Below are 26011 nucleotides of genomic sequence, written 5' to 3' on the forward strand. Positions count from 1 at the left end.
GACTTAATTGAATTGCATTTGTAAACAATATTTCTGCGTGTATTTTTCTATTCCTGGAAGAATTATTCATTTCAGAATTATTCATTTTCAGAGTCACTGTAATTTTAAATTTACACCTTTTCAGTTTACACCTTTACCAATATAATTTCTTTTATTCTGGCAAAATCTGTGTAACAGATTTACATTTCAGTCTTTAGGAAGCATACATGAATGAGGATGACAACTATTTATCTCATAATTGGTACTTATGTGTTACTATATCCAGCTACATGTAAACACTATAACTTTCCCTTATAGTTTTAAAGATATAATTATGTCATAATAAAGCCTAATTCTTGTAATTTGCGTACTTTTTTATTGTTCTGAATGTACTATGTCTCCTCTTTAATGAAACATAAATACTCAGATAATCCATATTTTCTTTCTCATAGTAACAAACTTGAAAACACCTACTCAAACTCACTTTCCAAACCTAATCTTCGAATTTTAAGTTTTCAAGCTGAAAGCAAACTTAAGTCAATAAAAAATGAGACATTCCCAGCTTCAGAAAGCACTTTGCTGTAACTCACAAAGAAGCATTTTCCAAAAATACAGGTGCACAAATTACTTGTGGTATTTGCTGTACAGTATGTACATTTGACCTCTGCCGCACTCCAGCATTTCTCAACACATAAACCTTGTTCTCTCAAATAGAACTACAGTATAAACACAAGGGATAAAGCATATTGTGTAAGAAATTCAGGCCACTTCAGACAACTCAGCTTGATAACAGAGGCAAAATTACACTAGCTGTTCCAATTCCTCTAGCAGTTTTATCTAGCCTAAGATTACGAGACTCAACCCACTTCTGCAAAGCCCACAAAGCACAGGGTGACACACTGGATGAGATACCCGTGGCCCACAAAAAACTTTTACCTTTTACACCAGCTGTGATTCACACTGAAAGGACATTGGGAAGCACCTCACATTTCACTAAGACAGAGAACACTGTCCCAAGATAAATACAATACAAATTTGTATGAAGCAAAAACTCCCTTAATCTTATCATGGTATGCATATGCATATGATCTTTATGAAGCTCACGTTTGCAGAGCAATAGGTTGCATTACTACTCCAAGGAATTAAGACAGAACACTGCTACTATGTACAGCCCTTCTCTGACATGTATTAATATTCTTCCTTCTGGGAAAAAAAGCCTACAGTGTATGGCAATTATTTTAAAAGTGTTTAGGCTAACAGGCTGCAGCAAAGCTTCATATCCAAAGCAGGAATGGACATATCTTGCCAATAGCATTCCCTTTTATATAATTGTTTCTTCTCTTCCCCCATTTAACAGTAAACTAAAACAAATATAATAATCCTCCAGTTTGGTATATAAAATGCAGCATGGCTGGCATGTGTCTTAAATAAAACCTCTATTGGTACAACTTAATAATTGGTTTTAGTAATCTTGGTTTGCAGATGTGACTGCACCTCACTCTGAGACTTACAACATGACAGGTTCAGTACTGGAGGCTGCAAGGGTCTGGAAGGAGAGAAGGAAGAATAGACAGTTTGATATTTAATCAAACTTAGCAAAAGGAGGAGGGTTTTTCCCTGGCATCACTTCTTTCTAGTCACACACTCTAGTGCACTTTTCACTGCATGAAGCTGATAAGGGACTAGCTACCACCTCTCCTTTGCTCTCTGGTTAACCATCTTCCTTAAAATCTACCTTCAGTGGGGTATGCTCTCAGGGGAATTAGTTCTATCCTGATATCTGGATGTTTTGTTCCAAATTATTCCATTAGATATCATTCTTTCTCACTGTAACTGGTGTTAACCTGTACTCCTGGTATCCTATAACTATATGGCTACCAGGACATTGCCTGACATTTGTCCTATGTTTGTGCATCCTCCTGAGCTCACCCTGCTCCAGAACACTAAACCCTGAACACTTTTTTAAGCTATGAATTTATCTCAGTAAAAATACCCTTTAGGTCTGTCTCTCGTGAATTATATCATTCCAACCTCTTCCTCCTCCTTCAGACAGGACAGTGTGATGTCTTCTGCCTATGAGGTGGGACTAAATACCCAGTCATCCAGAAGACTAAGACAAGATGCAGAGGTGTGAGTTCTTCCTAGCAAATCAAGTCAGCTGGGTGCAAAAGGAGCATCAGTCTTGGATTTTCCAACAACCTTTTAGGAGAGAAATGATGCAATAATGCAAAGGCTCAACATCAGGCTCTGGAGGAAGAGGCATTGTCTGTACAAAGACTAAATCTCATTGTTTTAAAGATTGTGTTAAGAGTTTCTGTTTGCAAATTGATCAATGCATTCCTTCCTTTTTTTAAGTGTCTGAAATTCTTCGTAAAAGCATAAAATATAGTAGCTAGATGTGTTCAACAAAGAAGGGTACAGCAACAGTATTAGCTTAAAAACATCCAGAATCTTTTTCTGAAACTAATACCAGCTGATGTGGAATAGGAAATCAAAGGTTCCATCCTCCTGTTCACAGGAATAGAAAGGTAGCAGCCAGTCTGTTTTTGGGAAAGTTGTGTGGCCACTGTTTCTGTATCAGGGAATTGTTTGGCTTCTTGTCATAAGCCATAAGAGGGACCCTTGAAACATATTACTAACACAGGTATTGCTGGATTCCTGTGCCTGTGAGTACTCTTAGGCACTGTTTAATGGCATAGATATCAACTTCTGCTCCTAAAACTCAACTGACCCTCATCTTTTCCACTTCACATAACACTTCCCAGGTGGCTCTCAGGGTCTATTCTTCCATGCTTCAGAATAAAAACCAGAAAATCTGGCTGGTTAAAAATGCATCTGTAGGTTTTACTGTGATTTAACAGGAATTTCACTTCTCAGCAGCTCCACTCATTTCAGGACAGTCAGTTTTAATTTGTGTTTGCTTGAAATCAGAATCAGCCCACTATGCATTGACTAAACCTACCATGTGGACATCAATTTTTAACTTCTGCCAGGCAAACTTAGACACTATTTTGGAGTTTTTCTTCTCTCAGAATACATTGACCTCACAGAGCGCTTCATCAAAGTAAAGGTAGATGGATTCAATGCAGACAGATAGATGGATAAAAGTGAAATCTTTAATTTCAGATACGGGATAACGACAATATGGCGTGCCACTCACCCACATATGTATTTTCAAATTGGTGTCAGTTCTTTGTACTTACTGTTTGCCTCACCTATTATACATTACTACAATTGCCCATCTGCATGTTTATATTGCACTTCTATCTGCCTCTTCTAAGCACATCGCAGTTCACCTTCAGCACCATGCCTGCAAAGGAGGAAGAGAAATCTCTCCAGCTTAAATCTTTCCCTTCCTGCAAGAGTTTTTCCTGCAGCTTCAGTAAATGAATCATGATGTTTGTTTTATTCTAATCCAAGAATCTCAAGCAACTGACACAGTGTGTAGCCAACTAAATGTCAGTCTCTATTAATAGGAACATGTAAACATAATCCAATATTTAAAAAAACAAACACTCAAGAACTGGTGTCTTGCTGTACCTCTAGAATCAGCTCCTCAGCTGGCATGAATCCACATGGTGGAAGAACTAAACTCTGCTGCATTATGTGTCTGTCTACGAGGATGGCAAAATTCAATTTTCTAATTGACAGTAGACCCAGTGTGCTTCACTAGAGCATGCAGATGAAAGCCTCAGGCTGGACAGATGAAAGCAGGAAGATGTACGGTCAAAGAATCTTAAAAAAGATAGTGTTTAGTCCCTTCTGCCAATCACTGTGTGTGAGATTTAGGGAAAATGAAAGGATGGAATAGAACGACATATAGCGAGGAAAGGAAAGGAAACAGTGAGGATTTCTTTAGCTTACTCAAGGACTCTTGGATGTTTTTTCATCACTTATTCTTCAGCTGCATCCTTGCCATTACCTACTTGTATCAGAGCATTCTGGATATTGGTTGCAAGACGCTTCTGACATTAATGCTCTACCCTATAATAAGATGAGAAAATCTCTACCACGCTAGAGAAATAGTTGAGTTCCACCAAGAAACATCTGGAGTCAGCATGTAATTTTTCCCCTACATTTAATAAAACCCATATCATTTGGCTGGTTGAATTTGCACTGATTTATATTGTCCCTGTGCCAAACATCCCATCAGACTCCTCTCACCACTGAATGGCCACAGGTTACAGCATTTGAAGGGAGCATCAATAAAAATCTATCTGTGAACAAAGGTTGGAAAGAAAACTCTAAAACTGAAGATAAATGTAAAGAAAGGAAGAAGATTTCAGGTATAAAACTGTCTGGTCAAATTAAATATTTTTTTAAAGGATGAAATGAAAAAAATGCCATTCTCCCTTCACAAAGTCTTCTCAATTTCTATCAAACTGTCTGCACTTTACTCTCCCTTCAACAAAGTGAAAGCAAATATGCAACAGGCTTCATGTTCATTATATCTTAAAGAGTAATTAGAGAAAGAGAGATCAAAGATTTGTTTCCATGCCCTCAAAAACAGATGAGAAAATAAATAAATAAATAAATAAATAAATAAATAAATAAATAAATAACCTTGAGACAGGTTTCAGGAAAAAAATAAACAAATCAACGTTTCTTGCAGGTCACCTTTGAAACTTCAGGCTGCCTTTTGTACTGAATTGTTCTTATATTCGCTTACTAATCTCCTCACATATTACAGATTTCACAAGTGACTTGTGATGCTGAATTGCTATAGCTATTTGTACAATTCCCATGTTATTCATTGTTTGCCCGTTTGCTTTACCCAAATTGGAGAGAATGCACTTTTAAAGTAGCTGTCAAAGTGTGACTCATCTGGAAAGTCAGTAATTACTTTTCATAAAGTAATATGCTAGAGCACACAGAACTCATAAGAATTGCCCAAGGTATTGGGATACACGAACACAGATTTCTACCTACCATTTTTCACAGTTCAAATAATAGTAAAAACCCCTTTAAAACATAGAATCAAATGCATAAATTCACCCCATAGGTGCAAAAGGAAAAATACATTTTTCATAACACATATATATATGTATTTTTAAAAGGGCTTTTAAGGAAATATTGAAGGAAAAAACCTCTACACTTTTAAGAATATTTTGAAGTGTATAATAGTAAAATAATTTCCTAAACCTTTCTCTCTCTTTTATAATACATTTTAAAACTAAACTGTATTATGAAAATATCTGCTTGTTTCTGTGTGAAGACAAATATGACAATAATTTGGACAGAGATTCAATAGCTTTATTCCTAATCTTTCATCTAAAGCATTCACAGTTTCCCTTTATAACACTTTCTTAGCTCTACAGTTCAGCCATAGACCATAAAGCACTAGAGCATCTATCACAGGGGAGGTACACAGCCTTGTTTGCAAGAGGAAATAACAAACATACCAGTCTTTTCTTCTCCTCTGTGCCCTTAAGCACAACTTTAGGATAGCGGTGGTAACCCATTCCCATACTTGTTTTTACAAATAAATAGCAAATAAAATACTTGTGTTTACTCTCTATGAAAAATGAATAGTTTCATTAATAACTTGATCCAAAACCCAAACAAATAACATTTTGCCTCAGTGGACTGTCAATGGCAAAGTGGACCTGTTCAGCTACACTTTTGTTGTGACACGTAATAGGCATCACAGGGGGAAGTGTTAATGGGTATTTAAGGGGACATGACAACCCCATTAGCTTCCCTGATAAATCTGCCCTGGAGTAAATGACTATCCTTGCCATGGAGATTTCACTGTTGAGAACAACAGCAGAAGAAATGGAAAAAGAAAGTTGTGAACAGGGACAGCAGTATCAGTGAAGGTTATGATAAATCAGAGATTCTGATTGAAAGATGTGGAAAGCCCACTGGAAAACTGCAGCTTTTAATTCTTTACCTTTTAAAATGAACTGAAAAATTTTGGCTGTGAAATGGTGCAAACTTGTCATCATTTATGTAAACATGATTTTCCTCTTTGAAAATTTTTTCTTAAACAGAATCTCTTTTGATTATATTCTTAAGCATGTAACATGGAAAATTTTTAAAATACAACAAATGGCCAAGTACTTTCCAAATTCTTAATTTTCTTTTATTCATCTCCACTATGTTAAATATCTTTAAATGTCTTTGTATTTGTTTGTATAATCATACAGCTTTTATTTCCCAGAAGATGATCTTTCATGCCTCTGGGCAGTGTGTCTGCTCATTTATCTACATGTATGCTTCTGATCTTTAAATCTCTGCCTATCACTTGCCTATATTGCTTCTTTTCTTCTTCCTCTCTGTCCTTGAGCAATCAGGTCAACAGCTACAGCCAAACTTGGCAGCTGTTAGAGCAAGATGTCAAATGTTGAAATATATATTCTTCCTGCAATGGCATCATGGCCTGTGGCTAGTCCTTTGTGTGGATTCACTGCCAGCAGTGTGGCAGTGCTCAGTGCTGACTGCTCGCGGGTGTAGAGCTGCCTGTAGGGTTATATCAAAGTCATACTCTTATGTAGCTGACTATGGGGCTTTCACTCCTTAGATGGCATAATTTTCTGGCGCTGATTTAGCTGCATGATATTTTCTTGCATCTATTTTTATGCTGTGCGCCAAACCATCTCACAACCCCATCAACTTATCTCTTTGAATTAGTCTTGCATTATTACATTCCCTTCTAGTACAAAAAATGCTCTAAAACCTGGAATGATATAAATAAAACTAGGGCAATAAAGAAGCTCATTTTTAAAAGCTCATTTTAAGAAAATGAATATGTGTACTTCTTAGCTTAGGCCACTGTCTTCAGAGAGATGTCCAATCCTTTTTTTCAGGTATTTTTGACTCTGATGTACAATTAAGCAGCCAATATTGCTTGCTTTAGTAATGCAAAAATGATTTATTCCTCCAGATTTCTGTACTATGATGCACAAAGTCTAAACCTCATTTGTTAACCTTCTAGGAGCAAAATTATGTTTGAAGAGCCATAAATACCTCCAGAAGCATATTAATCATTATTGGCAATAATCTTCACAGAAGGCATTGCAATTTTTACTAAAATCCACTCAATTTTTTCACAGAACCTCAAAAAATATCACATTATTTTCCCTCAAAATATTTCAGCAAGGATGTAAATACTAACAGTTTGTCTGAATTGTGTTCAGAAAAATTTTTGTTTGGAAATGTCTTTTTGCGGGGATCTATTTGCTGTCTGAAAAAATCAAAGAGCTTGGCCAGAGAATCAGAGGAAGAGCAGTCACATGGTGCAGACTATAGCTGGGGCACTTGAAGTGCACTACAGATAGAAGGGGGCACTTCTAAAGTAGAAAAAAAAAGGCAGAAAATATGTTAGTGTGTCCAAAGATTTTTTTTCATTGGTGTCATGCTTGTAACACATGCATGAGCATAAGTACAGTAATCCTGTGTGTAGACACAAAAATAATTTGGACAAAATTACATTGTTCTTTTGTTCTGATGCCAGAGTTTCTTGCTTATCAAGACAAAGGTTTTAAGGAATAAAATTACACATTTTCCTCTTTAAGGAACACTTGAAAAATCCATTTTTAGGGTCTATAACAATAGGACATACAGATAATGCCATAGAACGTACACAGACAGAGCATGACATGGTCTAGATTGGGTGTTATAAACAGCTCTGTTGGTCCCAGTGCTGAAGTTTCTTTTCAGGAAAATACATCTTCATGGAAATTAACACTTGAGAGGAATGCATAAGAGAAATAATGGTCTGAAAGATTAAGCATGGAAATAGGTGAGCTAGAGAGCTGGTTAGCATACTTCAGTCCAGTCCTCTTACAAAAATTTCTTTCTTAAAAATTATTTTCTTGGAAAAAAATGTCTGCATGCCAAGTAGTTATCAGTCATAAGACTGTTGGTCACCTCAGAAAGATTTGTTATAACATAGGAATTAGACACATGAATACAGATTATAAATCCAAATCCTGGTCTACAACTTTTGGATAGAATTTCTGTAGGCAAACTCTTTCTTCAGCATCAGTTTTGAAATTACAGCTCTGAAAATGAAACCTCACTGTAGTTATCTGTCCACTCCTTGCTCTCTTGGGAAAGAAGTTTTCAAAAACTGAATGAGGAATGTATGGCTGGCTGCAGTCTTCCTTCCCACTGAGCAGGTGTCTATCTTCTGGATTCACAAGATAGACAGAGAGCTTTAGCCTTGCATCCTCTTTCCTCTTACTATGTTCCTATCTCTTAAAGACCACAAACTACAGGGGAAAAAGGAAGACTCAATGGAATACTCAATTACTGTATTTGGAGAAACTTCATTTATGGGCACAGACATTACTAGGAAATATCATAATCAGAAAGATAAATCAGTAAAAAGAAAGATTGACAAGTTTGCTTCTACTTTGGTAAAATTCATAGCTCACTAGACCATAATTTTTATTATTCAGACATTTTTATCCATTTCAGTAATTTGAACCAATGAGAAGCTTTGATGAAGAAAGTTGGATTATATTCTGCCCCACTTCAGTAGGTTCATTCAAGTATTCTGTGAATCCTGGCTATGTACTCCACAATGTGTCACAAAATTAGTACATGTATTGTTTTATTAATTATTTATACATATATTTGGTTCTGCTCTGAAGTATCAGTGTTACCCCCATGGGGAATTTCACTCAGTCAAAATTTAGCCCGTTCTTCCTTTGTCCTTTCAAAGGTCTATGTGTATCTGTATGCTGAATTTTTTACACCCCATTAATAGGACAACAGAGAAAAACAAATGTCCAACAAATTCATTATTAATATATTCATTTAACCTCCACACGAACTTTAAAACTGCTGAAATCAACTAATTTCAAAATAAAATTAAAAATATGCCAGAGAACAATGATATTCTCTTCTAGAAGCAAAAAAATAGCATGGGCATTTTTATATTTCATCTCAGAATGGGATCTGACCTAGATTTAAACTCTTATCTCCCGAGATGAAAGATCTCCACATTAATCTACTGTTGCTTGAACATGTGGCTTTACATATATCAAGAGGGGGGCAGCTCATGAAGTTGAACTTCAGCTGCTTATCTTTTGTTCTTCACTAGAGCAGGGCAGTGAAATGATCCCTCTCCACTCTCATCCCCTCCCCCAAAACAGGAAAAGAAAAAGAAAAAAGCTTTAATCCTCTCTGGTACAAATTTCCCTAATATTCAATAATCACTCCCTGTCTCCTTCCCTGTGGGAGACGTCTGGTAGCATCTGTGCCAGCATATGTTAGACATCTCTGAGTGGGTCACTACCTCATTTTGTCACCGACTCCTCTATCACCTAGAGAGACAGCAACATCCCTCCACAACACAGTACTCCACAAGACACAGCACTGTCATGTCTCTCTCAATAAACTTGGTTCAGTACACTTTAGCCCATTCTCTGTACACTTTAACCCACTAACTGTGGTTAACCCACTCTTAACTGAATCCTTTTCATAGTGGCATTAATATCAGTGAAAGGAGCATTATCATGTGTATTGCTTTAAAATGAGCCCTCTGATGATAATTTCAGACCTGTACCTGAGAGGACAGGAAGGAAAAGAATAGGTCCTTAGAGGTCACCTAATATGCTTTAAATGCTTTGAATAATACATACATAATTTGCAAATAGGTGATATTTCAAATCTCACTTGTGACTCATTTCTATGGCAATAGATTTTATAAATGGCCGTGAAAATGTCTGCTTTTTCTTTCCTTAATTCAACAAAATTAGATGGAAACATTTGGCTGCATTAGCTCTCAGAAGTTGTCTGTGAGTTGCTTTTCTTTTTCAGTTTGTGGTGCAATGATGTATTGTAGGGCTGTTTTCAGCAGAGGTGCCATTTCTGAAGTGTGCACTGAGGTTCTTTCCAAGCTAATGACTCTTACATCTGCTCTTCATTTCAGTCCTGCCTCTATTTTATTCTGTAATCATGGCTGATCCTCAGAAAATTTCCAAGATAATTTTCTGGAATCTAATCTAAAAATAATAAATAAGCCCATTTTTAAAGCCTCAAAATAGTCAACCTGTTGTTATGATTATTTTCTCATTATTTCTGATATTTAACTGAGGTGGGATAGGAAAACCTGATGTTGTCTGATAATATGGTATAACAGAACAGGCTTTTTTTCCCGCTGATTTTCTTTCCTAACTCCTAAAAACTACTAAGTGAAGAGCTTGTTAAACTTTTATGAAAGTCAATTTTCTGTGGACTTAAATCACAGCTAAAACAATACTAAATAACTTCTGAAGTGTTTTCCTCCAGGTTTAGATCCTGATTCAAAGTGATGCGAAACAAAAAGATGTATCTTGATCCTCTAATTTATAAGCATCACTAAGCTAATTTAAAATTTTTCTTTTCACATTAGTCAGAAAAAATGTCATATAACTGAATAAGGAATTCAACAGTCTGTTCAGGTTTGTCACACATAATATTGAAAAGGGTTTCTCTAGGCTGGTTTACCTAGAACTGTAATATTTTCTAAAATGGAGGATTCTAGACCTTGAAATATAATTTCCTAATTAGAAAAATGAAACTAAATACACCTACTCTGAAGTCATACCATATGTTGCTAAAGTTCCATCCGCTTCATGTATCATCAGTGCCTCTGCACAAGAGCTAGCCCTTCTCGGTCATTTGAGCAAATTATCTGGCAGATAAAAAAGTGGTGATCTAGAGAACTCAGCTCTTTTCAATACAATGATGCAGGATGAAAGGGCCTATCAATTTTTTTGAATCCTAAAAACTCCTCTGATGTACAGACATGATAATTAGCAAGAAATTTTTGAAGTGCATTATGTTTACCCTATTTGGTATAAATATAATCAATCGTTATTATTATAACAAGGGGGGGGCATTGTAACACTTTCTTCCCCTCTGAAATCTTCAGATTACTAAATGTGTATTAGGAGACTAGACATGACAATTTCCTGGAATATTTTTTAACATAATAGTTTCTGCAAGATGGCAAAAAGTGGAATGAAGACATTGCACTTGGGTACTATGACATGAGTTCAGATTTACAGGAGGATAGTTGTGAACAGAATATGGCCCCAAGTGTTTTAAATATATAATCCTTGCAAAGATTCAGACACTGAAGTAGGGTTGAGCCCATGGGTGCCAGACTACTGTTAATTTTAGAAGCCTGTGACATTAAGGGTTAATACTGGAAAACCTGATAGACCTGTACGTGTAGTAGCAGCATGAACAGTGCTGCTGTAATTGCATTTTCTTTCTTTCCTGTTAGACAAAAAATAATCAATATCCAAGGAGAAGCTGAATAAGAAATTTTCAATGATTTGTAGTGCTGTTCAACAAGGATATGACTTTTTTGACTCTTAAGTCAATTGTCTGCCTCAAAATAATTTCTGAACTATTTTCTGAAGTGTGCGTTAAAATTTGCCTGAGAAGGTATTGTCAAGCAAACGATATTTCATAGTGTTTTCAGGAACATGTTTGAATAATCATGCTGAATTTCTTTTTGCTACTGACTACCTTAATAAAGAATCAATACTGCAGCAGGCCTCAGAGGAGCGAATCTTCACATAGTCTTTTGCTTGGTTCAGTTGACACTGAGAATATCATGTAAAGATGTGCACAAGCACTGTCAGCCGACTTGTCCTCTTACTGATTAGACCTAGGGACATATTTGATTACAGAATAGATGGGCAACATGCTTTGCTGCCCCTTCTCAATATAATTTGCAATTTTGCTACACTGTAGAATGTGACTGACAAGTTATTAAGGTTTTCCATTTGATGAGGTGAAACAAAATAAAAAAATAGAGAAGAATGAAATGCCAGAGAATAATATCCTCTTATCTTTACAACTGTAGACTACTGTGGTTGCAATCATGTCTGATGAGAAGAGGCTTTGAGTGAAGGCATGTTCTGACTGTTGTCATAAATATATAGGAACTGCCATCTATCTACAATATTTTGTTTATGTCTATGCCTTGCCCTTGCAGAAGTTCATACAAAGTCCTCAGCTAGAGTACTTGATGATAAATTATTGAAAATTAATTTATATAGTTTTAGCTGTTCCTTGTCTACCTTTGGAAGCCTTAAATTGAATATTTGTCTATGCATATTTATAGCCTAAGAGAGTTGTGTGATCTAAAGGACTAATCAGATAGAGATGGTGGGGTATCAGTATATGAAATAAAATAGAAAAATTTTTCATTCTATTACTCTTTAAAACATCCCCTTTTTTTTTTTCCATGACTGGACATACAGTAGAATATAGGTCACAATAAGAAAAACAATTTATGAATGATATCTCCCCAACATGGAGAAGAAATGAATAATTTCACAGAACTTTTCTGTGTTGAATTGCAGAATTGTGTAAATGCTCATGTAGAAATATAAAAGCCTGCATGCACCAAAAAATATATTCAGATCCTTTATTGAATTTTCCACTAGTAGCAGATCACATAATATTCCAAGTTTACCTAATTGAAAATTTTCTTTTTCTTCTTTGTTAGAAAATTCCATATAGTGACCACCTTTTGGTGTCATCTTTCAGCGCTGTCTTCAAAAATAAAATCAGTTTTCACACATGAAGAAAAAAATATTACTGATTTTCATATTAAATTTCTTTTAACAACAGGAGTATTATCTTAGTCCCAAATATATTTTCATGATCTATCTGAGCCTTCCAAACTATTTATTCTTTAGCTTATAAAAATGTATTGTTTAGTTTAGACATTAAAGGAAAGGACGACTGTCATGGCATACCTGATACTGTGGTTGTAGATTTCTACACAATATCTGTGTAATATGTTCCATTTTCAAGACACTGCTTTAGAGGTATATTGTTCACTAAGAAACTGTAAATAGCTGAGAAGTAGAAAATTAAGAACATTCTCATTTTTCAGAAGTTTTTCATTGAACAGCTTACTAAGTGAAGAAATATATTGAGTTACATTGCATATTCATCATGTCTGCAAACAATAAAGTTTTTCTTTTACTCCCTGAAGAAAATTGTTTTTGAAGTTACAGCCCCTATCATATACTCCAGAAGAATTTAGAATTTAATTTCCCATCCACCTAGAAGAAAAATTTTGCCTCGTTTGATTTTTAGTCAAAGTTCAAAGAGGCAGAGTAACCACTTACTCAGATCACTTTAGGATTGATGCCAGAGGAAAAAAAAGATTTGTTAATTTAGTACATAGCTTTCAACAGGAGACTAATACTTACACCAAAATATAATTTTTTATAGCACACTAGTCATAATATTAGACAACTGCATTTCTATCATGTAAGTGAAAATTTAAAGCTTTTTATCAAAAAAGGACAAAGTAAATAAAATACGAAAGTCGCAGTATATAAACACATGGTCCCAAATGTCGTCAGAGGGGGATGTCTTCCCACCAAAATCTGTTAGAAGGGTCACTTGGATTTATAGTTAAATGATGAAAGTCACAGTATATAAACATTCTGACCTAAATGTCATCAGAGGGGGATGCCTTCCCACTGAAATCTCTGAGAAGGGTCACCTGAATTTAGAGTTAGATGATGTCTACAACGCACAGGGTACAACCACGAGGCAAATGGTTGATGTGGACTGGAGGCAGTGAAAGGTGGCTGTGCTGTAGCGAAGGCGACTGCCAGAGCTTGCCCCCTCCTGCTTTCCCAGGAATCTCACTGCTAGGTCATCCTTGCAAGCTCTCTGTTTCCCATCCCACCACCCAGTGCTGCCCACATCCTTGCCCTCTCTCTTAGCCCCAGCTCAGCTCCCGCACTCACCACTCCAGCCAAAGGCTAGGCTGCTGCTCCCTCTACAAATAGAGGGTTGGTGGACAGCATCCTGTGCCACATCCCCACGGCCCCCTTTAAAGCACTGTAACACTGGCAAATGCAGAATCCTGCTGTTTTCATGGCAGGGTCAGCAGAGCTTTACACCACCTGCACGCTTCCTGCGGTGGCTCATACTCTGCCTGTGGTAATGACAGCGCTCTGCAAGACTCTATCCCATAAAAGGCCATAAATCTCTGAAAAGTCTAGGGATTCAGGCTAATAGTAATTAAAAAGATATGTCCATGTGCAGAAGAAAGTTCAGCTTTTAGACATTTGAGGTCTGGCTTGATTTTAAGACTGTTTGAAAGCTGAAATTTGAGTGGAAGATCCCCGACACTAGGATGTAGCCATTTTTGATTACCTGTAAATTCCAACCATGAAACAATAAGGCTTTCAGCTTAGCAAATACTGAAAATTTACACTCTACTCACCAGCTTGGAAATGTGTCATATTTTTCTCATTAAGGCCATGCTGTTTTGTCAGAGGTGGTTTTCCATTTCTGCTGTCACCCTTAAAACTTCACGGCAATGCTACACTGTGACTCAAGATGACCACTCTGAGAACTTGGTAAGAACAGACCTTGTTACAAAAAAAAAATTACAAAAAATATTGATTTACCCTAAAACTCTCACAATAAGTGAAAGATACTTTTCAGAAGCCATATAACTCAGCAAAGAAAGATAACCTCTTCCATACAATGTCTGAATCCAGAGATTACAGATATTATTTTCCAGCCAAGTTTGTGGCATTGCATTCTCATGTGCCTCACAGTCCTTCTCTGTAAGTGTGTAAATATATGTGTGTTCATATACAGTTCTGAGTGTTACATGCTTATTTCTTCCTCATCATAATATCTTTGCTGATGTATTTTCAGCTAGCCCACTTTAATTTCTCCATTTGTGGCTGAAACAAAGAGGTTTCTCAGGAATTTTGGTCTCGTCCAAAATGCAGAAGGATGATAAGAATGTTTTGTTTTACTTGTTTTCAGTAAGTGACTACAAGTTTATCATCATGGTCAGTTTCTACTTGGGTGCATGCAGAATCTCCATGCAATGTGAAAGGTAATATGGAGCACTAAAGCCACTCTGACTACAAATCCTATAATGTAACCTTGTAAGGTACATTGTAAGCCAAGATCCTAACCTGGGTGGTTAGCAGAAACACCCAGAAGATTGAGAAATGCTCAACCAAAATTGTCACTAGTCACCTACCTTCAGAATAATTTTTGTTTTCTCAAATATGAAACACCACAAAACAGAACAAAACACAAACAAGACTAATTCTGCAAATTCACCACACAAGATCTTTCTGGTTAAATGGTTCAATATGACACAGCTTCACGTCAGTGTTATTGACAAAACAGAGCATTCATCAATAAATATGTCGTCTCCTGTGCTCTGTGATTCTACTTCGCCTGTAAACATTCAGCCTCCTGGATGAACATATCTACTGAGGGACTGCATTAATGTTCTACATTCAGAAGATAATCATTAATCATAGCCTGTAAACTTTGCTTAGAAATACATAATCTCTTAGGACTTATACTAAGTGAAGCTTTAAAAGTTAGGTTGATGTGTGTCATTAAATCATACACTTTAAAATTATACTGCCATTACTTCTTTAATGTCTTCATTTATAATTAATGTCACAAGATACAAGCCAGAAGAGTCACCAGCTTTTCTACCATATCTTCCCAGTCTGAAAAACCCCCAAATGTGAAGAAGGTGGAGGGGCAAAATACTTGTAATAATGGGCTGGGAGTGTTTTTCTTCTTTTTGTTCAGTTGTGCATAGGATCTGCAGTGGGTCATGAAGTGCTAATATTTCATCAGATTTCTTCATTGGGAGAAGTAGGTTTGAAGGCTGAAGCATGACGGGTTCGCAGTGTGATGGAGTCTTGTCAAGGGTATTGTTTTTGTGGGAGATGCTTGAAATATGGAGCTCACAGTGGTGACAAAGCAAAGCTTAAGTTCAAACTGGACCTTGTATTTCATATGCAAGCTTTAGATAATTCTTATTTTTGGGTTAGATCTCATTGATGGCAGAACAGAGGAATTGGGAACTTCGTTCTTCCAATTAGTAACTCTAATTACATTATAACATAATTCACTCTCAAATTCAGAGCTGATATTTTCCTCATTTCTATATAGCTAAGTTATTATCAGGTATTGGAAATCATGCACATAGTGAAGTTTCATAGGCAAAAATTAATTTTCAAAACAATGTCTGACTTATGTAGCTCATTTTCATTAATTTAAGGCATGTGCATCACTTTCTTATATAAAATAAACTGATTTTGATAAATATATTATTTGCCTTAGCTTTTAAAAAACACACAAACTGTAATTTTGATAATTTTAGCATGGTGGATATTGTAATTATAGTTGCCTAATATATCAGATTTTCTCCCTCAGTTATATAAATATATTTGCAAACACAAAGAAATAGAAGAAAGAGTCACAGGGAGGGAGGGACAGAAATAAAGAGAACACATCTTACTTTCTTGATCAACATGTGGAAACCTGCCACTACACAGTACTAAGTCAGCATAAGTCTGACCTTGTCTCTAATGTCAAAATTTGTCCCATCATTTTTCATAGCAAACAATTGAATTGACTAATGCACTTGTTGCTGGGACAACACTTTTATTTCTTTTGAAAGTATTCTTAATGGTGATGGAAGATGGCATTGAGGCTTTATAGATGAATTTGAACTTCCTGGAAAAGGTGAATAAGAGCTGATCAGGGAAATTTCATAAAATTACGTTGTCCAAGTCACAGAGAATGGGTGAAAAATCTATTATTTTACCTTGCAGAGACATTTTATTTTTTGTATGACAGATTACATGTCTGAGTAAATAGCAATTAGTAAAATCAAAGGTTCCCTGTAAAAAAAAAGAAGGTTGAATTACAAAAATGGAAGACCATAATTATTTGCTAATAATTCCCAGACCTAAAAATTGATCTGGTGATTTAAAGTAGAGTAGTCTTATTTTCGTATAGGTTTTAATTGGAGACAGTTTTAAAAGCACCAAACTCCTATGTCACTATGTTTTGAAAGTTTGATTTTTCAGAACTTTATGACTCTTTTTCCTTCTCAGAAAATATTACAGTTTTAAAATGGGTACTGTCTGGACAGAATAAAAGAGTCTTAGAACAAAAGCCAATGAGGCACTTCTCTCAGAATTATTTTTCTAATCAGATGATGGTAATGAAGCAGACTAGGGACTCAGTCATGATGCCGTTTACAAATTTTCACAGGTAGATTAAAGATGTAAAGAGCGTCTTTTTCCCAAGTTGCTAATATCTGTTGAGCACGTATGTGACTTTCAGTAGAAAACCAGCTGCCGCAGAGTTACATCTCCTCTGATTATGCAACATGGTGGAAAGTACAGAAAGGCTGGGGAAAGACAATCTTGCATTGTGAGGCTAAATAGAGACGCAAGAAGCAGGCAATCACCATTTCATTCCCTTCAGACCTTAGAGAAAAAAGCTGGTGCTATTGTTGGCATTGTGGTGACCAAGCATTGCTGGGAGAGCCATTCCACACCTTGGTCATTCAGTGGAGCCACTGGCAGTGTAGCTGGAGAATAGGGAATTGTGCACAAGCCGCACAAAACACGACGAAGAAGCTGCATACACGGGCTTACACAGACACGGGGGATGTGGGCAGGTGTGTGACAGAGCAGGAAAACAGATGAGCTGGGAAGAGGTTTTCTCTTTGTGGCATTTCACTCAATGTCCATTTGTGCACTTTCAGTGAGGAAGGAAGTACAGATCACCCCATAACACGGTTACTTGTATAAAATACTGTCAGTTGTTTCACAGCAACCCAGGATTTTGAATCCTGTATTTCTATTTTTCCTCAAATTTCTCTTCTGTTTTCCCTTTTGTGGCAAAAGATCTCATTTTGTTTAGTAAAAATTATTCTTTTAGAAGAGCTTCATAACTGCTTTTTCAAGGAGGATTTGAAAATATAAGACTGGTATGATTCTGGAGGTAAAATTCCCAGGAACTACATGAGATAAAGGAAGCAATATCAATTAAAAAAAGAAAAGGAAGGAAAGTAGAAAAAAATTTCATCTGGGACAGAAGTGCAAGCCTGAGGCTGGGAGTGAAGGGAAAGGGTTTTCTGTGCTGACATCTTCAAGGATTGGACCCAAACTTAGCCTACAGCAAATCTTGTTGAAAAACTGACTTTGTAAGAGGCGTTTGTTATTCTACCATTTCCAGCAATTGCCTTAGGGTAATTTGAGCATTTCAGCTTCTGGAAAAATAGCTAACATGATATAATATATATTTATTAGCATTCAAACACTGTAAATTGTTGATATTTCCACATATCAAGACAATTGTTAAAAGTGAAACAACAAGGCAGTCTTGTCTTACATTTGACAGTTTCAGCCCCTGGCACACTAAGCTCTTGTTTGATAAGCTACATTCATTCCATATTTGTGTAATACCCTGGAAGAAATTAGGTTGCAATGAAGTCCATTTTTGTCACTGCATGTAGCAATGAATATCACACCCAGCAGGGTACAGTGGCACCTGGCTGTCCAGACCCAGTGTAGCACAAAGCCATCTGGGGGTAATTACAACAAGGTATTCTTTAAAGACCAGATGGGACCAAGGAACAGAAGCCCCTACCCCTCCCAGTCATTTACAACATAATTCCTTTCAATGATATACTTAATCCTCCCACCAGCTACGCTTTTCAGCTTGCTGTTGTCACTGTTCCTTTATGTTAATTCACTTGAGAGACACAGAAAGGGAGAGAGAGCGGAGAGCGAGCCACCGGTGCCTCAAGGGGCTAAAAGAAATTATTCATCCTTAAATTGTTTCCACTACACCAAGTACAGTAACAGTTGTTTTGTTTTTTTTTTTTTAAAGAGGGCTGAAATTATCCTAAAGAAGGTCAATGCTATAGCCCTGTGCAACACCAGCTGAGTTTTATTCAGCCACCTGTTAGCTAGGAGTGTTCTGCACATGCTCATGATGCATTTAAACAGTTTAAAGGGTCTTTTTATTGACTGGCAGCCTCCCTACATTCAGAGTGCTCAAGACATGGCTCTGCTTTGTGATCATATGTGGCACACAGGACTTAATTCAATTATGTTGTAAGCCTATCCAGTTTGTATCAGTGCCCTTTCACTTTTGTGTCATTTGTCTTGTATCTTGTAAAGAGTTGGGTGGGTTTTTGTGGGGGAGGGGTTTGTTTTGTTTTGTTTTGGGGTTTTTTTTAAGAAAAGGCATGCACTAGAAGAAAATTGCCTTTATTTCATCCTTCAGATTTGCACTGCAGATGTACAGGCTACACTTTAAGAAAAACAAAAAAAAGTATATTTATTAATACAAAAGTGGCAAAACAAAAGAAGTTTCCTACAATTTTAAAATCAAAGATATACCCGTACATTTAATTTTGAAAGAGGGTCAGGCAGACAGCCCAGATGTATTTTAAACAAGAAACAAATAGAGAGATGAGTAAAGAGAGAAAAATAAGTAAATATATTTAATTGTTTTACAATTACAAGCCGTGAAGGCACAGATATTGGTGTCCTTTCTCTGTAAGTGTTTTTTCATTTTGTTTTAAAGAAATTGTACATCAAATTACTTCCTAATAGGAGTAAGCTTGAATATGTTTCAGCCTTGCTTATATTCCTGTATAGCCCCTGAATTCATGGTCAATGTGTGAGCGAACGGCAAATTTTTAAAAAAAGTGGTTTTAAAATTATACAGCAAGTTGTTGCTACCATTTAGTAAATTTTTATGAATTATGAAAAAGAGATAAAAATATGTATTTTGATCTTGACTTACCTAAGTGAGATGGTCCTGAAGTTCAATGTGGTGTTACCATCTCCTTTGCTTTCAGTCACTGTTTCACAATTCTGACCAAACATTTAAGGAAATATCAATCCTGACTTTTCAACAGGACACCAACCATGTCTTAATGACATTTAAAATAGATTCAAGTGCATAAAAATCTTTCTCTCATGGAAGAAGATGTAAAGGACCAAGCTTTCTCTGTACAGAGACCATAAATGCAAACTGAAATAACACTGACAATACAATTCCAAGAAGTGTGGTACAGGCAGAAGGGAGATTGAGGGTTTTTTAAAATTTGATTTATAAAGATTAAATTAGTTTTTGCTGGAAGCTGAAATCAATAAAAGTATAATGTGCTATGGTGAAATGTACCTTTTCCCTTTTAATAATGACTTTTATTTTGAACCTAGATGGTGTGAAATCACAGTTATAAAATCCTATCTCTGCTCAAGTGTGTGTGTGGATTCCATCACAGTAATAGATAAACATATCTTTGTTAGACTGGGATAAATATTCATTGATATCTCTTCCCTCTCCTTTTTCCCCAGAACAAAAGTCAGAGAAAGGGCAGTAGTGCCAAGTTACTTACTAGTCTGCATGGCAAATAGGTATCAGTTGCTGATGTATCAGCCTCAGCACTGAAACACCCTGACCATGAAAGACCTTCATAATATCTTCCTTCCAGTCATTAAAAGAGCTTGTCATGACTAAGAACAATATATGTCTTGAATCGGATAGTTTTCTGATTAACATTTTCCACAAATGGATTGTTGTTTTGGTCACTTTCTCTCTTTAGTCTTGAAGATTTCAGGAAGACTTTGAGAAGATTGCTGAAAAGCTTGACTGAGTTAGGAAGAAGGATAAATAGTCTGGAGAATACCACCCATTCAGTTTCACTTGGGATCTCCTAGTAGCATGTGAATACCACAGACATAGACTGCATAAGAGTATTTCTAGTTCCTCATCAAATAATGTAACCTTTATTATGGAAAAGAGCTCCTGAAGGAAGAGCTGGAGTATTTAATTTTTCACAAAGAATGAAGAGATAATTACTGGGAAAGAACTACAGCAAAAGTATTTAAAATCTAATGTTAAATGTGTGAAGGCTCACATGGGTCTTCGCATTAGAATGAAGTTAATCCTTCCTCTTCAAAGGCGACTGTCATGAAACTTTAAGATTCTGATTTAGCCTCCCCACAAAGAAAAAGTACACATTTACTTTATAAATTCTTAAATCATATAAGATAAGCTGGGTAATCAAACTGTACAGAAAGCAATTTAACATTATTCAAATATCAATACCTGAGGCTATAACCCAGGTCTGCAAGGAAGTCAGTGAAAAATAAGGACTGCGCTGATAACTTTCAACCTTGTTTCCATTCTACTTTATTACTTCTCAAATTATGGGTGATTGATCAGGTTATTACAGGCATTTATGTATATCATTCCCACAAATATCTCTGAACGAGAGTTCATGTATATGGGTATATTTTTTCACATAAAAATCACGTCCTTGATCACAGTGAACTGCTAAATCTCACAAATGCTTACTTTCTAACAAATTGCAAACAATTACAATACACCTTATGTCAAAAATCACAGATAGATATGAAGAATGGAGTAATGCAAAAAGCTTCTACCATATTCCCAATCCCTAAACACTCACAGTAATTACTTGTGCTTATTTACTTAGATATAAGGATGTGCCAACTGATTTAGTCCAAATAAGACTTATACATGAATCTTATCTAGTCTACCACAACTCAGTCCACTTTAAAATGCAAATTATTCCAGTGTAATCTCTCAAGTCTTCATCTACTCTGACATTCACTTCTTTTCACATTTTGATTGTTTCAGTTTAGTTTCCTATGATCCTTGATTTGCCTGGAAGTGTCTTTTTAAAGCACAGTGTTGGTGAAAATCTCTCAATAATGTGACATCTGGACCTTCCACACTTGTGATAATATGAAATCGTATGCAGTCTGAAATATACTGCCCTGGCATCATGGGGTGCTAGAGATCCCCCTTTTCACACATCATAGGAAAATTTACTGGGGAAACAGTCATAAAATAATGAAGTGAAAAGAGCAAGAGAGAGAGTTCAGAACTACTGAGAAAGAAAATTTGGTTCCATGCAGAAAGCCCAATCTTTTGCAGTTAGTGAAATTGTACCTAAATAAAATCTCTGAAGGTGAATCTTTTGAAGGTGACTTCAAAAAGTGTCTTACCCTCTTGGTATTGACAAGGAACTTTCTCTCCTTTCTTTTAAGAAGATATAAAGTTGAAAGAGGATAATGTTAATCCCTTTTCCTCCATCACCCCATCCCTTCCTTTTCTTATAAGGTATTGGTGGTGGTTGTCTCTCAACCCCATAAAGTAATAAAATGAAAATTTGTTCATGAATTCCACCAAGGCTGTAGCCCTGTCATAGGAGATCACCAAATGTGTCAGCCATGCTTTGCCCTTAGTGAAGCCATGTTGGTTGCCACCAATCACCTCCTTATTTTCCATGTGCCTTAGCACAGTTCCCAGGAGAATCTGCTCCATTATCTTTCCTGGCACAGAGAGAATCACTGGTTCGTAGTTCCTCTGGTCGTCTGTGTCCCCCTTTGTAAAAATGGGGGCTATATTTCTGTCTGTACTGTCACCAAGGACTTCACCTGACTGCCATGATTTTAAAAGCATTATGGAGAGTGGCTTAGCAGTCTCAGGACCCACACATGAACCTTATCAGTTCCCAGGGATTTGCGCACATTCAGGTTCTCTAGATCATCTTGGCCCTGATTCTCTCCTACAATGGGCTTCGGGTCTTCATTCTCCCAATCTCTGCTTTTGCCTTTCTCAAATTGAAAACCGTGGCTGGAGTACTTGTTGTCTGAGGCACAGAAGCTGTTGAGAACCTCAATTTTTTCTTTGTAAGTTTGTAGGGTCACCAAGTCTCTGGCTTCCTTCTGGAGTGGATAGTATTTTCCATCACCTTTTCCCCACTTCTAATATCTACAGAAGCTTTTACTGATATCCTCTATATCTCTGGCCAGACTCAATTTTAACTGAGAATGAGACATGCACAAAAAGACATGCCTTCTGTATAAAAGTCGATCAAAGAGTGAAGCTGTTGGGAAATAATATATAAATAAATATATAAGTAACTTTTTAAAAAAATTAAATAAATAAATAAACAAATGAAATAATTTTGCAGTATAAAACAAGTACCAGTGGCTCAGGAAGTCTGTGAGACAGGACTTTGGAAAGGCATTCCATGCAAACACTAAGATACAGGTTTTCTGGTATTTTCTTATCGAAGTTCTTACTGCAGTTGTTGGCTGATGCTCACTTGCTCTTCTGCTGAGGAAATCAGCTGCTGCAGGTGCAGTATCTAAAGGCCCTCTCTTAGCAGGTAGGTACTTAGGACTAAAGAAGGAAGAGGAAAAAAGAGGAGGTAGAAGGGGTGCAGAACCAGAACAGACAAGGAGGATACTGAGCAGGGCAGCCCTGAGGGCACCCACAACTCCCTCATGAAATGCAAACAGACTGTCGCTACACTGGGCAATCTGAAGTCATCACAGAAAACAGAGACAGCCCCTATTAATATGGACTGACTCTGACTGCTATTCAAATGAATGCTTGCACGTTTAAAAAGAAAATACGTTAAATGCATGTTCTAATGACGGTGTTATATGGGAAGTAAATAGAAAACTTGAGGTTAATTCTTTTCCACATGGCTCTTTGCAGAAACATTTTGCCTGGTTTCATCTTTCTAGACATCTTTCTATATCCTTAGTTAATTATAGAGAAAATTATTTTTATTTTCAGTGACTAGACTTACCAGTTTAGGAATTGTCAGAATATATCAATTTCTCTAGCTTGTGGGGATTTTTTGGTGGTTTTTTTTTTGGTGGGGTTTTTTTTTTTGAGTTTTTTGTTTTCATTTATTTTAGACAGTAGAAATATCTAGATTTGAAGAGCCCAGTGTAAAGAAATTATTTTAATAGGGGAAGTATTGAGATATTAAGATGTCATGAAGAGAAACTAAGAAATCATAAATACAGCAGTTTTTCACAGAGTTAGATTTAACCTGAAGCTAAAAAGAAAACTTGTTCATCTGGGTAGAGGGAAAAACATTACATGGAAAAACAAAGAAAAAAGTAAGTAAAAATTTTTTCTGATTTGATTGGGGCCTTTTTTTTTAAGATTGCCTAGTGCTTTGAATTCAATTCAATGTTAGTTCTTCTTGGTTGGATAGATCCTGGTCTAGCTGATTCCATCCACATTCTTAGCTCATTTAGTAGTTAAACTCAATCAAAACTCTCAAAAAAGAGAGAGGAACATGTGAAATCTAGTGAAATTATAGCCAAATTGTGAATATTTTAATGAAGATTAAAAAACCCCATATTTCTGTGCATCTTATTGGTGCTATACATCCTGTTAGAACATAGAGTTTTAGCATTTGAATTCATAATACTGTCTTTCAGTTTCAAATTAAGGTTTTTCTATGAAAAATATATGTGTAGAAAAAAAAAATGAGGGGTTACTTACAGTTGTAAAAAATTTATTTTGTAATGTTTCCCCAAAAGCCTACTACTTACTTATTTTGACTGTTTTTTCTTCTCTTTTGCAGTTCTAGAACTCAATGTGCCTAAATGCAAGAGGCCTGCATTGTATCCATAAACTGATATGTTAAAGATGCACATCTTCACTTGGTAAAAATGAACAAGTCTAAAAGTCCTCAGTGAATAACAACAAGTCCATTGTTTTCGATAGCAGTTAATTCAGATGAAAATCTAATGTATGCCTAATAACGATGAGGAAAAATCTACAATCCTCTAATTATGTCATGAATAAAATGGGGTTTAAAGAAAGTGCAGGGTTCCCAGTTTTTGGATATTGATGTAATTTATATAACAAGCTAAATTAATCTCTTCTAAAACTACTAGATGACCATTCACATTGTTGTAGCAGAAATATATTAAAGGAATAAGACTAAATTTCTTAAGAAATGCTGAAGATGGATGCTATTCATGTAATATATAACCCATCAGAAGAAACACTACATATTAAGAAATAGATTTGTAATGACTGGCTTTACCTTAATGAATAATATTGTTAGTAGAATTACAGTCTTCCCCTCTTGTAGCCCATGACTTTTCTTGCGTGATGTCTTATCCTGTGTCAGAACATTTGCTCTTAGATGAAAAAGCAAATTGCTTTGCAGTCTCTTCTAGATTTCAAGCACTACTGAGAACAGTATTAAGTACCTAGTGTAGGAAGAGGACAGCAATTTCAGTGAATTAAACAGTCCCAGGAAATATTTTCAGATGCTAGAAAATTATCACTTAACAGCACTGAATCACTGGATAAGTCACTGGTTTCATTTGTTCTGTGATTAACGCTTTAAATATTACCTCATTAAATGCACAACACTAGGATCCAAAAGTTCTGCATTTTGTGTATTTAAGCTCTTGACTGTGTACTCTGCCTTAAGCAGAGTACATAGCACTCCTTTTGGTGGAAAGATTTCTTTCAGAAGTAAAGAAAGTACCTTTCCTCTGTTGAGATCTCCACCCATCTATTTCAACGGGAAATAATTTTCAAAACCATAGTAGCCTAGGTAGAGAAAATCTAACTCCCCTCACTACTATGAGGGAAAATTGTGCTCACAGCCAGCTGCACGTAGATTTGAATGAAAATCACCAAAATATATTGGAATTGTGTAAATGTTTCAAAGCAAGGAGGATGTTGCTTAAACTAACTGCATACTTAGGAAAAAGAGAACATGTTTAAGAATAGTTATGTAGTCAAATGCTTGGATTAGGACTTGGTGTTCTGCTATAAAAAATTTGAAAAGGAAAAACAACAGAAAAGTACAGAAAAAATGCTTACTTGTAAGAGATATAAACTACTACCTAATAATAATAAATATCTTCTTGGCAAGGGTTATGTCTGTGAGCTTTCTAGAGCTGTAAATCTTTGAGAAAAATGCAAAGACCGGAGAAGCAGAGCACTCACTCCGTGGACAGCAGAGACAGACACACTGGGAGTGGGAATAGAGGCAGATAGAGGAAAGACAGTAGAAAATAAGGTTGTAAGAATATTGACAGTTTCCCCCCCTTTTTTTTTTTTTTTATGTGGGTTACACAGTAAGTAGAATTTTTTAAAAAGTGTCCAAGAAAACCTGCATTTTTTACTACATCTGCTTATAAATTTCTTATAGTAGTTGCATTCTGAAACATCTGGATATGCCAAGAGATAGGAAAAAACCCTTGACAGTGAGGGAAGATCTATCAAAATATCAAGTAGTGGTAGCCATCCCAGTTTTTGCTGTGGCCATGGTTATAGTTTTCTGGTGGATTCTCAAGGCCTGAGATTTCCCCATATTGATACAACCCTCCACAGTCTGCCTGCCTCTGTTCCCCTTTCAGCTGGTGCAGAACCATCA

The sequence above is a fragment of the Zonotrichia albicollis genome, chromosome Z (assembly GCF_047830755.1).
Source record: "Zonotrichia albicollis isolate bZonAlb1 chromosome Z, bZonAlb1.hap1, whole genome shotgun sequence".
Lineage (NCBI taxonomy): Eukaryota > Metazoa > Chordata > Aves > Passeriformes > Passerellidae > Zonotrichia > Zonotrichia albicollis.